The sequence below is a fragment of the Stegostoma tigrinum genome, unplaced genomic scaffold, assembly GCF_030684315.1.
Source record: "Stegostoma tigrinum isolate sSteTig4 unplaced genomic scaffold, sSteTig4.hap1 scaffold_64, whole genome shotgun sequence".
NCBI lineage: Eukaryota > Metazoa > Chordata > Chondrichthyes > Orectolobiformes > Stegostomatidae > Stegostoma > Stegostoma tigrinum.
In genome coordinates, this window is record NW_026728579.1 from 1,212,365 (window position 1) to 1,226,761 (window position 14,397).

At 43.0% G+C, this 14,397-nt stretch overlaps 1 long non-coding RNA gene across 1 annotated transcript in view; it reads right to left on the reverse strand.

Annotated features, from left to right (window-relative positions):
- Positions 1 to 323: 323 nt before the first annotated feature.
- LOC132209060 (uncharacterized) overlaps positions 324 to 14,397 on the reverse strand; it is a 228,941-nt gene continuing 214,867 nt past the window's right edge. Inside the window, exon 5 of the long non-coding RNA XR_009445157.1 lies at positions 324 to 1,669. This is a non-coding gene — a long non-coding RNA (uncharacterized LOC132209060). The remainder of the gene's footprint in view (positions 1,670 to 14,397) is intronic.

Here is a 14,397-nt window from a genome sequence, read left to right on the forward strand (position 1 = left end):
ATGTCAAAATTGACAGTCGCAAAAATGATTTAATATTGGAACACATCTCATGCAGACAAAGCTCAACTTTATACAAATGAAAAATTGGAGGTCACGTGGGGTGCAGAGAAGGACACCGAAAGATTAACCCCGGACTTTCATCTCCAAGTCCTAGAATTATATCCAGCTTGGACTGAAGGAAAATAAAATTCTCTCCGCTTGCAAGGATTCCCCAATATACTGTCACAGTCTCAATACATTTCCAAGTGAAGTGCATAATATTATTCCTAAATGGAGCTTACTAAACAATCTGACTGAGATAAGCTGAACGACAATTAGCCTGGAAAATACCACAATGGCACAGTTAATGCTCTTCAAGATACTGGCTAGGTTAAAAAGTCTCAGTTATGAGATAGACTGGTATGCTGGGTTTGTTTTCCTTGGAGCAGAGGAGGCGGAGGTGTGGGTGGGGATCTGATTGAGGCATAGAAAATTATGACAGGCACGGGCAGAATACATGGTGAGAATCCATTCCCCATGGCACATGTGTCTAAGACCAGATGGCACAAGTTTAAGGTGAGGATTAAATGCTTTGGAGGAAGTCTGAAAGCTTTTTCATCTAAAAAGTGATAGACATATGGAGCACACTGCTTGAGAGGGTTTTTGATGCAGGTATTCTCAACATTTAAAAAGCATCTGGGATGAGCATTTAAAATGCTAGGTCAAAGTAGGCTCTGGACCAAGTGTTGACAAATGAGATTAGTGCAGCTTGGTGTTTGTTGGTAGGCATAGATATGGTGTTTCTATGCTGTATGACTCTATGAGATTGAGGGTCATATGAAAATTTATTCTACGTCTGGCCGTTTATTCCTTGACATTAACTGGATGATGTTCATATTGTGTATTTTATACATGTCATTCTCCAGCACTAACATTTGTCACCGTGAAGAGCATTACAATCAGAATGTCAAGATGTCTACATGATCCTGGGCAGATCTGACCAAATGGAATCAAAAGTATATCAGTTTCAATTTTATGATTTAAAACAAAAGTCGCTAAAACTGTCAACTACTTTATCTGTTGAACTGAAATGAAACTAGAACATACTGAAACCTTATGTCAACAATACTCGGATTGATTTTAATCAGTCCACAATCTTCACATTTACTTAACTGATCCTGTACATATCAAAATCCAATATGTCGCATGCAGTTTAGTGCACCTTAGGACAATCTAAACTTACATTAAAGTGTAAATCATACATAGGGATCAAAGACGTTCAGCAGCTAGTTCAGACACATTTCGACACAGAGTGGCACGTTGACCAAATCCTTGTGATTTTGTTCCAAACCATCATAAATGGTCATTAAACAGTTGATTACTTCAGTCACATTTAGAAGTTGCTCATTTTGTGTCAATTTGTGTTGATCCAAGACGCGTTGTGCTGTGTGCAACTCCAACAGATACACGACAAAGGAGGAAGAAAACTAACTTCGATTACAGTTTTAACTTATTGGAGCTATTAAATAAAATTAATTCCTGTATTTGGCCCAGAAATAAATACAAGGATTCACAAAAGTACTCTGGAATGATGGAAACAGGCCATTTCCTTCTCAAATGCAACATGTCAAATCCAACGAGGGAACCGTCAGTGATGCTGGTCATATTCTGTTGTTTGGTTCAGTAATTCCTGCAGAACAATGGTGGAGGAACAGTAGCTTTGTAAGTCATGAAGCCCTCCTTTATATTTATGAAGCAGGACTCAAAACAATTTAACCTGAAACATCCATCTTTTTCAAGCGATGTTCATTCTCACTACATCCAAATCCAAAGTACAATCTAATTGGCTCTTTCTCCGTTTCAAATAGTGGATCTTACAACCCTTATTTCACTTCTGGTCATCAGCATTCTTTTAAATCACACTATGCCACAGCTATTAAGTGTGTTAATTATATGTTCTTGTTAATTTTAAAAAGATGCTCTGTTACCTCGGTTTTGAACGAGATTTCTCTTGTAATTTTGCTATTTTGTCATACATATGGTATGTTCTACAGCGTCTACCAAAAATAATTAGTAGTTAAGCAAGTATCAATTCAACGTTAGTTCACATGATGCCAACAAAATCTGGCAAACTTTGTCAAAACATCGAATGCCAGTCAAACCACTCTAAATATAACAGAACCTCCATAAATAAAATCTAATGGCAATATGAGGAATGAAGCTCCCAGAGATATGCATTCATGTGACTGAAATCATTTATTTTCTCGGCTTCTAACCCTTCCACATGCAGCAAGATCCTGGCCCATGAACCTTCACTGCTTTAAAAAAATTCCTCCTAACATCCCCCTACATCTTTTCCCCAAAACATCAATGCATTCCATTCTCCTTGTAACATCATCTATCAGCCATAGGAACACAGACTTTCCACGTTTATCTTACCCCAACCAATCATAATCCTTTATGTCTCCATTCACTACTTATTAATCCCCTGTACTCCAATGAAAATAGCATTAGTTAAATTTGTTGATAAAATGTCACATTCTTAAAACAAGTTGGGTAAATTTCATCATTATTACTCAACACTACCAAAATTATTACTCTTTAAGTTTAGTCACCAGATTTGGGTGTATCATTCCAGTCCTACTTCAAGGTTCAGGATAACTTCTTTGTTTTAGCACTGCATGAGCTACATTATAAAGCCCCATCCCACAGATACGAAGGTGGGAAGAAACACATAAAATCTGGAGGGCACTGTGTGTACATGTGTGGAAGTTCTGGGGAACTGTCAAGCAGCCTGCCTATCCTTTGACCTCCTGAGACTAATTGATGGCAATTTAAGGGATCCCCTCTATTGCGTAAGGAGATAGATGTCAATCAGAAAGGCAGTCAGGTTGAGATGCACAATCCAGCCTAGAAAAAGTGAGTTGGTAGGGGAACATCATTCACAGGTCCCTTGGCCTGATCCTAGGCACTTCACGCTCTTAAATGCTCATCCACCCTTTTAACAACCCCTAACAACCCTCAACCACTCCGTACCCCTCGTCGGGGACCCGCCATCCAGCCAACAGCAACTTCAGACTCTTCTGGGCTCTAAGTGGGTGGGGGGGAAGAGCTGGGCTGGTTTTGGGATGCAGTGGGGGGAGGGGATGAGCTGGGCTGGTTTTGGGGTGCAGTGGGGGAGGGGGAGATTTTAAAACTCATGCAGCCCACATTCATACCATTGGGCTGTAGGGTTCCCAAGCGGAATATGAGTGGCTGTTCCTGCAACCTTCGGGTGGCATCATTATGGCACTGCAGGATGCCCATGATGGACATGTCGTCTAAGGAATGGGAGGGGGAGTTAAAATGGTTCGCAACTGGGGGGTGCACGTGTTTATAGAACAGAGAACATTACAGCACAGTACAGGCCGTTCGGCTCTTGATGCTGTGCCGACCTGTCATACTGATCTGAAGCCCATCTAACCTACACTATTCCATGTATGTCCATATGCTTATCCAATGACGACTTAAATGTCCCTAAAGTTGGTGAATCTACGACTGTTGCAGGCAAAGCGTTCCATTCCCTGACTACTCTCTGAGTAAAGAAACCACCACTGACATCTGTCCGGTATCTTTCACCCCTCAATTTAAAGCTATGCCCCCTCGTGCTCGCCGTCACCATCCTAGGATCAAGGCTCTAACTCTCTGATTATTTTATATGTTTCAATGAAGTCAGCTCTCAAACTTTTTCTCTCTAACGAAATTGCGAACCGAGTGGAGGTGTTCTGCAAAGTGCTTCCCAAGCCTCCGCTTGGTTTCCCCAATGTAGAGGAAGCTACACCGGGTACAGTGGATACAGTATACTACATTGGCAGATGTGCAGGTGAGCATCTGCTGAATATGGAAAGTCATCTTGGGGCCTTGGATGGGGGTGAGGGAGCAGGTGTGGGAGCAAGTGTAGCACTTCCTGCGTTTGCACGGGAACGTGCTGGGTGTGGTGGGATTGGAGGGGAGTGTGGAGTGGACAAGGGAGTCACTCCGGAAGGCAGACAAGGGTGGGGATGGAAAAATGTCTTGGGTGCTGGGGTCGGATCGTAGATGGCGGAAGTGTTAGTTGGGCTGAAGGGAGGTGTAACTAATGGAGTACCACAGGGATCAGTGCTGGATCCATACTTATTGCCAATAAAATATTACTGACTTATATACTTGAAGCAAACATACTATTGCCAGGTTTGCAGATGACATAAAAATAAGTGGGAAGGCTATTCAGTTCCAAGAACGACCAGGAGGCTGAAATGTTCAAAAGCAGAAGCTTGATTATGAAACAAAAAAACTCAACAGGTCTGGCAGCATCAGTGAAGAGAAAACAAAGCCAATGCTTTGAGTCCAACAATCCAAAGTTAGAACATAGAACAGACAACAGTACAGCACAGAACAGGCCCTTCAGCCCACAATGTTGTGCCGGCCATTGATCCTCATGTATGCACCCTCAAATTTCTGTGACCAGATGCATGTCCAGCAGTCTCTTACATGTCCCCAATGACCTTGCTTCCACAACTGCTGCTGGCAACGCATTCCATGCTCTCACAACTCTCTGTGTAAAGAACCCTCCTCTGACATCCCCTCTTTACTTTCCTCCAACCAACTTAAAACTATGACCCCTCGTGTTAGCCATTTCTGCCCTGGGAAATAGTCTCTGGCTATCAACTCTATCTATGCCTCTCATTATCTTGTATACCTCAATTAGGTCCCCTCTCCTCCTCCTTTTCTCCAATGAACAAAGTCCGAGCTCAGTCAAACTCTCTTCATCAGATAAGCCCTCCAGTCCAAGCAGCATCCTGGTAAACCTCCCCTGAACCCACTCCAAAGCATCCACATCTTTCCAACAATAGGGTGACCAGAACTGGATGCAGTATTCCAAGTGCGGTCTAACCAAAGTTTTATAGAGCTGCAACAAGATCTCACAACTCTTAAACTCAATCCCCCTGCTAATCAAAGCCAAAACACCATATGCTTTCTTAACAACCCTGTCCACTTGGGTGGCCATTTTCAGGGATCTATGTATCTGCACACCAAGATCCCTCTGTTCCTCCACGCTGCCAAGAATCCTATCCTTAATCCTGTACTCAGCTTTCAAATTCGACCTTCCAAAACGCATCACCTCGCATTTATCCAGGTTGAACTCCATCTGCCACCTCACAGCCCATCTCTGCATCCTGTCAATGCCCCGCTGCAGCCTACAACAGCCCTCTATACTGTCAACGACACCTCCGACCTTCGTGTCGTCTGCAAACTTGCTGACCCATCCTTCAACCCCCTCATCCAAGTCCTGTATCCAGACAGGTACGTTCCCCTGTACCCCATTCCTCCTGACCTTCTGAATGAGCCTACCATGGGGAACCTTATCAAATGCCTTGCTGAAGTCCATATACACCACATCCACAGCTCAACCCTCATCAACGTTTCTAGTCACATCCTCAAAGAACTCGATAAGGTTTGTGAGGCATGACCTGCCCCTCACAAAGCCGTGTTGACTGCATTTAATCAAGACATGCTCTTCCAGATGCTCTTAAATCCTATCCCTCAGAATCCTTTCTAACACCTTGCAGACGACAGACGTGAGACTTACTGGTCTGTAATTGCCGGGGAATTCCCTATTTCCTTTCTTGAAGAGAGGAATTACATTTGCCTCTCTCCAGTCCTCAGGTACAACTCCAGTGGAGAGCGAGGATGCAAAGATCTTCGCGAGTGGCGAAGCAATTGCATTTCTCGTTTCCCAAAGCAGCCGGGGACAAATCTGGTCCAGGCCTGGCGGCTTGTCAATCTTCATGTTTGACAAAATTTTCAGCACATCAGCTTCCTCTATTTCTCTCCATTCCAGCAAGCACACCTGCTCTTCAAAGGTTTCATTCACTACAAAGTTCATTTCTTTCGTAAAGACAGAAGCAAAAAACTCATTTAGGGCTTCCCCTACCTCCTCAGACTCCACACACACAAGTTCCCTATGCTATCCCTGATCGGCCCGACTCTTTCTTTCATCATTCTCTTATTCCTCACCTAAGTGTAAAATGCCTTTGTGTTCTCCCTAATCCGTTCTGCCAAGCCTTTCTCGTGCCCCCTCCTGGCTCTCCTCAGACCATTTTTGAGCTCTTTCCTCGCCTGCCTGTAATCCTCTAGAGCTCAGCTTGCCCCTAGCTTCCTCCACCTTATGTAAGCTACCTTCTTCCTTTTGACGACAAGCTCCACCGCTCTCGTCATCCAAGGTTCCTTTATCTTACCCCTTCTTGCCTGTCTCAGAGGGAAATATTTATTCTTCACTCGCAACAACTGTTCCTTAAACAGTCTCCACATGTCTATAGGGCCTTTACCATGCAACAACTGCTCCCAGTCCATGCTTCCTAACTCATGTCTAATCGCATCATAGTTTCCTCTTCCCCAATTAAATATCCTCCCATTTTGCCTAATCCTCTCCTTCTCCATAGCTATGTAGAATGTGAGGCAGTTATGGTCACTATCACCAAAATGCTCTCCACCACAAGATCTGATACCTGCCCCGGCTCGTTTCCGAGCACCAAGTCTAGAATGGCCTCTCCCCTCGTCGGCCTGTCAACGTACTGAGTTAGGAAACCCTCCTGAACACACCTTACAAAAACAGCTCCATTCAAATCTTCTGCTCGAAGGAAGTTCCAATCAATATTGGGAAAGTTAAAGTCAGCCATTACAACAACCCTATTACGTCCACACTTTTCCAAAATCTGCCGACCTATGCTTTCTTCAACCTCCCTGCTGCTATTGGGGGGCCTGTAGTAAACCCCTAACGAGGTGACTACTCCCTTGCTGTTCCCAATTTCCACCCACACTGACTCAGTAGGCAGATCTTCTTCGACAATGGAAGCTTCTGTAGCTGTGATACCATCTCTGATTAGTAGTGCTACACTCCCTCCTCTTTCTCCCCCCTCCCTATTCTTTTTAAATGCTCTAAACCCTGGAACATCCAGCAACCATTCCTGCCCCTGAGAAACCCATGTCTCTGTTATGGCCACAACAACATAGCACCAGGTACTGATTCATGCTCTAAGTTCATCACTTTTATTCCTGATACTCCTTGCATTAAAGCAAACACACTTTAACTGATCCCTTGGTTCCTTCCCAGGAAAATCCTTCCCACTAGCTGGTCTACCTCTTGCTATTGCCTCACCTGCATCAACTCTCACCTCCGGTATACAGCTCAGGTTCCCACCCACCTGCCATACTAGTTTAAACCCTCTCAAACTACTCGAGCAAACCTTCCACCCAGGACATTGGTCCCCTTCCAGTTCAGATGCAACCCGTCCATCTTGTACACGTCCCACCTTCCCCAGAAGGCATCCCAATTGTCTACATAACTGAAGCCCTCCCTCCTACACCAGCTGCGCAGCCACGTGTTAAGCTGCGCCCGCTCCCTGTTCCTCGCCTCGCTATCTCGTGGCACCGGTAGTAAACGAGAGAACACTACTCTGTTCGTCCTGCTTTGCAGCTTCCATCCTAACTCCCTGAAATCACTTTTTATATCCTCAATCCTTTTTCTGGCTTTATCATTAGTGCCAATACGTAACACGATTTCTGGCTGTTCGCCCTCCCCTTTTAGAACCTTATACACCTGATCGGAGACGTCCCGGACCCTGGCACCAGGGAGGCAACATACCTTCCGGGAATCCCGATCCTGACCTTTAACATGCGTTTCCTTAGCTGTGATGGAGTGATGACCCTCATTCCCCACAGGAGACCTCCTCCTTGTATAGATAGTTCTAGCTTCCACGTGACAAATGGTTTCAGTTCCGGTTGCTCCCTTTGCAGTACCACACCCACCACTCACGTAGTCGTGGGTCATTTTGACTGTCTCTCTTAATTTGTCCTACCGTTGCCAGAGTGTTCCCTACTTGCTCGAAGTAGAAAATGTCTACATAGGGACTGTTCGTTGTCAACTCATTTGGCAAAGGTAATCTAAAATCCTTCAGCAATCTCTAAGTTTCTGATTTACAGCATCCCACAGTGAACTTCAGTTTTTACTTTTGAAGGGGGCTTGTATAATCCCACGGCATCAATGATATGGCCTTAGTATTGTATGGAAATTATTTTTAAAAATCATAGTCATTTTTCCTCACTTCTTCAAATCTAACTTGTGAGGATGCTCTTTTTTAGGTTCTCCCTGTGAGTAAAATATTGTCTTGGTAACACTAGACTCCTTTCAATCCACTTCAAATCTGATCCATGGCATGTTAGAATAATCCAAGCACAGATGGATTTCAAATGGAAATCTCTTGTTATTGAATACTACTTTACGTGTTACAATAATCAAGTATTTCCGTGACTCAGGAACTCTATTCATCTGGAGATAGATTTGACTAAGTTCAATCTTACTGAAAAGCAGACCTCTAGCTGGCCCAACAAGTATGTCATCAATTACAGGCAAAGCATACTGCTCAGCGCATAATGCTGGATTAGTAGCGAACTTGTAATCAGTGCAGATGCATAACTCCATCTATCAGTGGAATGATAGGTGTGGGCCAATCATTTTTGGATTCAAGGATTCCCATCTTGACCAGTGTCACTCAATTATGGTCATAGTGTCATAGAGACGTACAGCATGGAAACAGAACACTTTGGTCCAACTCATCTACGTGAACAGAATATCCTTATTTTTCTAATCCCATTTACCAGTATTTGGCCCATATCCTCTAAACCCTTCCTATTCATGTACCCATCCAAGTGCTTTTTAAATATTCTCATTGTACCTGCTTCCGCCAGTTCCTCCGGCAGCTCATTCCTTACACACACCATCCTCGGCTTGGAAAACGTTGCCCCTTACGTTCATTTTAAATCTTTCCCCCTCACCTTAAAGCTATGCCCTCTAGTTTTTGACTCCCCTACTCGAAGGAAAAGACCTTGGCTATTCATCCTATCCATGCCCCTCATGATTTCATAAACCTCCAAGTTCACCCCTCAGCCTCCAAAACTGCAGGGAAAGTAGTCTATTCAGCCTCCCCATAGCTCAAATCCTCCACCCTGGCAACATCATTGGAAATCCTTTCTGAGCCCTGTCAAGTAGGTTTAATTCTGCCTCAAGCTTTAGTCTGATTGCACGAGGCACTGATCCTGCCTTGCAACATTTTGCTGGACTCTCACACTTGATTTTCAATTCGACAGATGTCTTCTCCATGTCTCCCAGATCCCAATGAAAATAATTGCACGCTTCTTTAGAATTTTCCAATGAATCAGTTTCAGAATCTGACAAGCAACTTAGTTCAACCCAACTGAGTTTGATTTTTTTTCCAGCCATGGTCCTCCCAGTGAAACTAGCAGATTATCCATGCTGTCATTGTTACATGTAGATTTTTTTCCTACTCTTCACTTTCAGTACTTTTGCTGTACACTGTTCATATTTCTTTCTCAAACACACCCATTCAATGGGCCCTTTATTGCCGCAGTTTCTGCATACGACTAATTTATACCAGCAATTTGCTGTTGAGTGAAGTGCTCTTTCACACCAATGGCAGTTGTGAGTCTGTGTTGGTGCTCATCTCTCAGCTGCCACTATTCCTACTATTTCTTCATAAGTTTTGAAACCCGGTTTCTCTAGCGGTACCAGGCTCCTCAGGCGACGAAGGACATTCCCACACCCTGCCATAATACCAGGAACAATGGATTCTCTGGGTGGAGGAATTTCAGGTCTCTTTACTCTAAAATATTTAACAGCTGAACTGTGGCAAGATCAAACAGGGACAGCATGGATTTATGAAAGGGATAGAGGGAAATCATACTTGACAATCTTTTGGGATTCTTTGTGGATGTAACTCATTCAGTTGATGAGGGGGGAACCACTAGATGTGGCTTCTTTGGGCTTTCAGAAGGCTTTTAACAAAATCCCACATAAGAGATTAGTGCTTTAAATTAAAGCCCATGGGATTGTCGTAATATACTGAGATGGAAATAAAACTGGTCAGCAAGTATCAAAGGATAGGAATAAATGGTCTTTTTCCAAAGGCAGAGACAGGTGGTGTGTCGCAAGGATCTGTGCTCAGACTCCGGCTACCCACCTATTCAAACGAAGGAATCAAATGCACTATCTCCACATCTGCAGATGACACAAAGCTGGATGAGAGGGTGAGCTGCAAGGAGGATGCAGAGATGCTTCAGTGTCATTGGGACAAGCTGAATGACTGGGCAAATGTGAGACAGATACAGTATTACACGGATATATGTGAGATTATTCACTTTGGGAGCAAAAACGGAAAGGCAGATCATTACCTGAATGGATATAAATTAAGACATGGGAATGTAGAATAAGATCTGGGCAAACCTGTACTTCAGTCATTGAAGGTAAGCATGCAGGTGCAGCAAGCAGTAAAGATGGCAAATAGCAGAAGGGCCTTCATAGTGAGAGAATTTTCATTCAGGAGTGGGGATGTCTCGCTACCATTACATACCAAGAATATTACGTGCAGTTTCGGCCTCTTTATCTGAGGAAGCACACTCTTGTTCTAGGGACAGTGCAGCAAAGGTTTAGCAGACTGATTCCTGGAAGGCAGACTGGCATATTAGGAGAGGTTGCGTCAGATAAGATTATACCACTGGCATTCAGAAGAATGAAGGGGCTTCTCATCGAAGCTTAAAATTCTTACAGGACTAGACAAGTCAAATGGAGGGCAGATGTTCTTGATGGCAGGGATGTACAGAACAAAGGAGTCACAGTCATTCTTCATACCCTTAAACTAAGACGAGGAGATATTTCTTCACCCAGAGACTGATGAGCCCACAGAATTCACTACCACAGAAATCAATCAATGCTAAAACATTGCACAGTTTCAAAAAGGAGTTTGGGTTTAGCACTTGGAACTAAGTGGATCACAGGATATAAGGTTAAAGGAGGAACAGGCTACTGTGTTGGATGATTGGATATATTCATAATGAATGATAAAGCAAGCCTGAAGGGCCAAATGGCCCATTTCTCATTCTACTTCTTATGTTTCCGTGGAAAGTGAATGGCCACAAACTTGGCAGATAGAATATAATGTGGAAAATGTCAGGTTGTGCACTTTGGCAAGAAGAATAAAAGAGCTATATGTTATTAAAATGGAAAAAAGATTGCAGAAAGCTGGAGTGCAGGAGGAATTTGAAGCTCCTCGTGCATGAATCATAAGAAGTTAGCAACCATGCTCAGCAACTAAGAAGGAGGTGTCCTGTTGGCCTTTAAAAGGAATGGAATAAAAGAAGAGGGAAGTATTGCTAAAACAATACAAAGTACGAGACAGACCACATCTCAAACACAGCAAATAGTTTTGGCCCTTCATCAAAGGAAAGAAATCTCAACATTGGAGGCAGTCCAGAGAAGGTTAACTAAGTTGATTCTAGGTACAGAAGGATCTTCTTTCTAAGGAGGTCAAATAGGTTGGACTTGTACTCTTTAGAATTTAGAAGAGTAAAAAGTTACCTTATTAAAACATACAGGATTCTTAGGGGACCTGTTAGTGTCGATGCAGAAAGTTTGGTTCCTCTTGGAGGAGAATCTACGACCAAAGGGCATCATCTCAGAATAAGGTGTGACATATTTAAGACAGGGATGAAGATGAATTTATTTCCTCTGAGGGCTTGATTTTGTGGAATTGTTTACTCCAGAGGCCTGTTGAAGCTGGGTTACTAAGAATATTCAAAACAGAGATAGCCATGATCTGATCGAATGGTGAAGCAAATTCAATGGGCTAAAAAGCCTACTTCCATTCCTTCATTTTATGGCTTTATGACCCCTACATTCCTGGGTTTTTCAGTCCTCACACACTCTTTGGAACAATGTCTTTCGAGTATTTATTGTTTGCCACTATCCCTTTAGTTAAACTGCTTCACCTCATGCATCGTTTTGTTTTGCTTTTGACATTTCACATTTTATATGGGGTAACACAATGCAAGTTGATCAACAACAACAAGAACAAGAGCAAAGTTGCTGGAAAAATCCCAGTAGGTCTGGCAGCATCTGTGAAGGGAAAAATAGAGTTAACATTTCGGGTCTAGTGACACGAACTCAGAACAGTGAGCAAAGATCACCACTCTTTGCAATTATCATCTTTTGATTTCGTAGATATATCTGCCACTAACCTAACCCGTCGATCCAGGCTGAGGATTCATTACCACACAAGTTTGCTTTCCTGCACTGAATACTGGGTCCTTCTGTCTTGGAGTGAGAATCACACCAACATTTCTGACTCAGGAGGAGGGCCACTGCTGACTAAACCACACTGTATCCCAGATCCCCTCACATTTTGCTGTATTGAACTCTATCTGCCATGTCATTTCCCATTCTGTTGGCCTATTGCAGCTGATCAGAATCATCCTCATTGTTTGGGCTCCTGCAAGCTTGGCAATCGTGGTAAATTTTGGAACTTCACGCTCTATTACTCATGTTGAGGTGTGCAATAATAAGATGGTAACTATACCAGGGGATTTCAACTTCCTCAACATTGCTTGAGATAGTCATAATCAGTGAATCATACAATATATGAGGCCCTTCAACCCACTGAGTCTGCACTATCAAGGACATACTACTATATACACTAGACCCACTGTCAACACACTAGGTCATAGCCTTGAACGTAATGACACGTCAAGTGCTTTTTAAAGATTCTGAGATTTCCCGTCTCAACTATAATCCCAGAGAGTGCATTTTAGACCCCTCTGGGTGAAAAAGGTTTTCCCCTAATCCCCTTTAAACCTACTGCCTTTCATTTTAAAATAATGTCCACCTTGTTATCGAGTGTAAAGTGCACAGTGTAAAGAGGAGTTGGATTTCTAAATACGCGTTCAGCAGAGTTTATTGTGTCAACATATAGAAGGTCCATCAAGGGACAGTCCAGTCCCAGATCTAATTCTTGGGAACAAAGTTGCCAAGTTGTTTAAGGTGGTAGTGGGCAGAATTTATTGATAACAACCACTGTTATGAAAAAGAAAATGGTAGTTTGCAAAAAAAATAATTTTGGATTGGAGGAAGGCAGATGCTATTAAAATAAAGCAGGATCTGACCAAAGTAGAACACGTTCAGCTACGTCTGGCAAATTCTACAGTAGAAAGTGAAGGTGTGATTGAGAAGAAAATGGGGAAAGCACAGGCCCAACATGTTTTCTTTGGGATGAAATTTGGACATAACAAGACAAAGAACCCTGGATGTGTAGGAATATTCAGAATTGGTTAAGAACAAAAAAAAGGCTTTCAGTAGGTGCAAAGGGAGCAAATGATGGAAGCCCCAGTGGAGTATAGAAAGCTCAGAGGGAACTTAAAGCAGTTAGGAGGAAACAGGCGCATGAAAAAACATGAAGATAAAATTTGACAGATCCCAAGATATTTCACAAGTACATTTAGGGGAAGAAGATAACCAGAGAAAGAATGGGGCCCATTAGGGTCCAGGGGAAAACTTTATACCGTACAGAAGGACACTGGTAGAGTGTTTCACTTTAGTCTACATTCAAGAGGAGGAAGATGGACGTAGAGAACTTGGGGACAGGGACTGAGGTACTTGAGCAGACTGACGTAGGGAGTGAGGCTTTGCCAGGCCTAAAAGTAAATAATTCTCTAGGTCTGAAGGGGTTGTATCGTATGCTGCAATGAGAGATGAGAGGAAATTACAGGGGCTCTGACCCAAACTTTCAATTCTTCTCTGGCTACAGGGGAATTGGTAGAGGACAACTAATGTGGTACCATTTTTCAAGGAGCGAGAGAGAGATATCTCAGGAATTACAGACCAATGAATCTCACATCAGTGGGAGGGAAACAACTGGGGAAATTCTGGAGGAGAGAATTCATCTCCACTTGGAAATGCAAGGTCTGATCAGCATGGCTTCATCAAAGTGAGGTCACACTTCACAATTTTGATACAATTTTGCAAGGTATGTAGGTGCCCAGATTTTCACAAGGGTTTTGATAAGCTATAACACATTAGGCTACTTAATAAGATAATAGTCCATGATGTTGCTGTCGTATATTATCATGAACAGAGGACTGGCTCACTCATAGAAGACAGAATTGGGACAGGGAGGCATTTGCAGACTGGCAACCTGCAGCTAGCGGAGCGCCGCACAGATTAGTGCTGGGGACACAATTATTTATGAAATACGTTAATGCCTTGAATGAGGAAAGAGAATATACTGTAGCTGATGACACAAAACCATGTGGGAAGGCAATTAGTAAGGAATAATCAAAAAGTCTGCAGAGAGATATTGACAGGCTAAGCAAATGGGCAAAAACTTAGCAGATGGAATATAATGTAGGGAAATCTGAGCGAATGTATTTTGGCAGGACGAATAGAAAAGCTGGCTATTATTTAATGGAGAATGACTGCAGAAAGCTACAGAACAGAGGGATTTAAATATTCTCGTCTACGAATCACAAAAAGCAAGTATCCAAGTTCATTGGGTA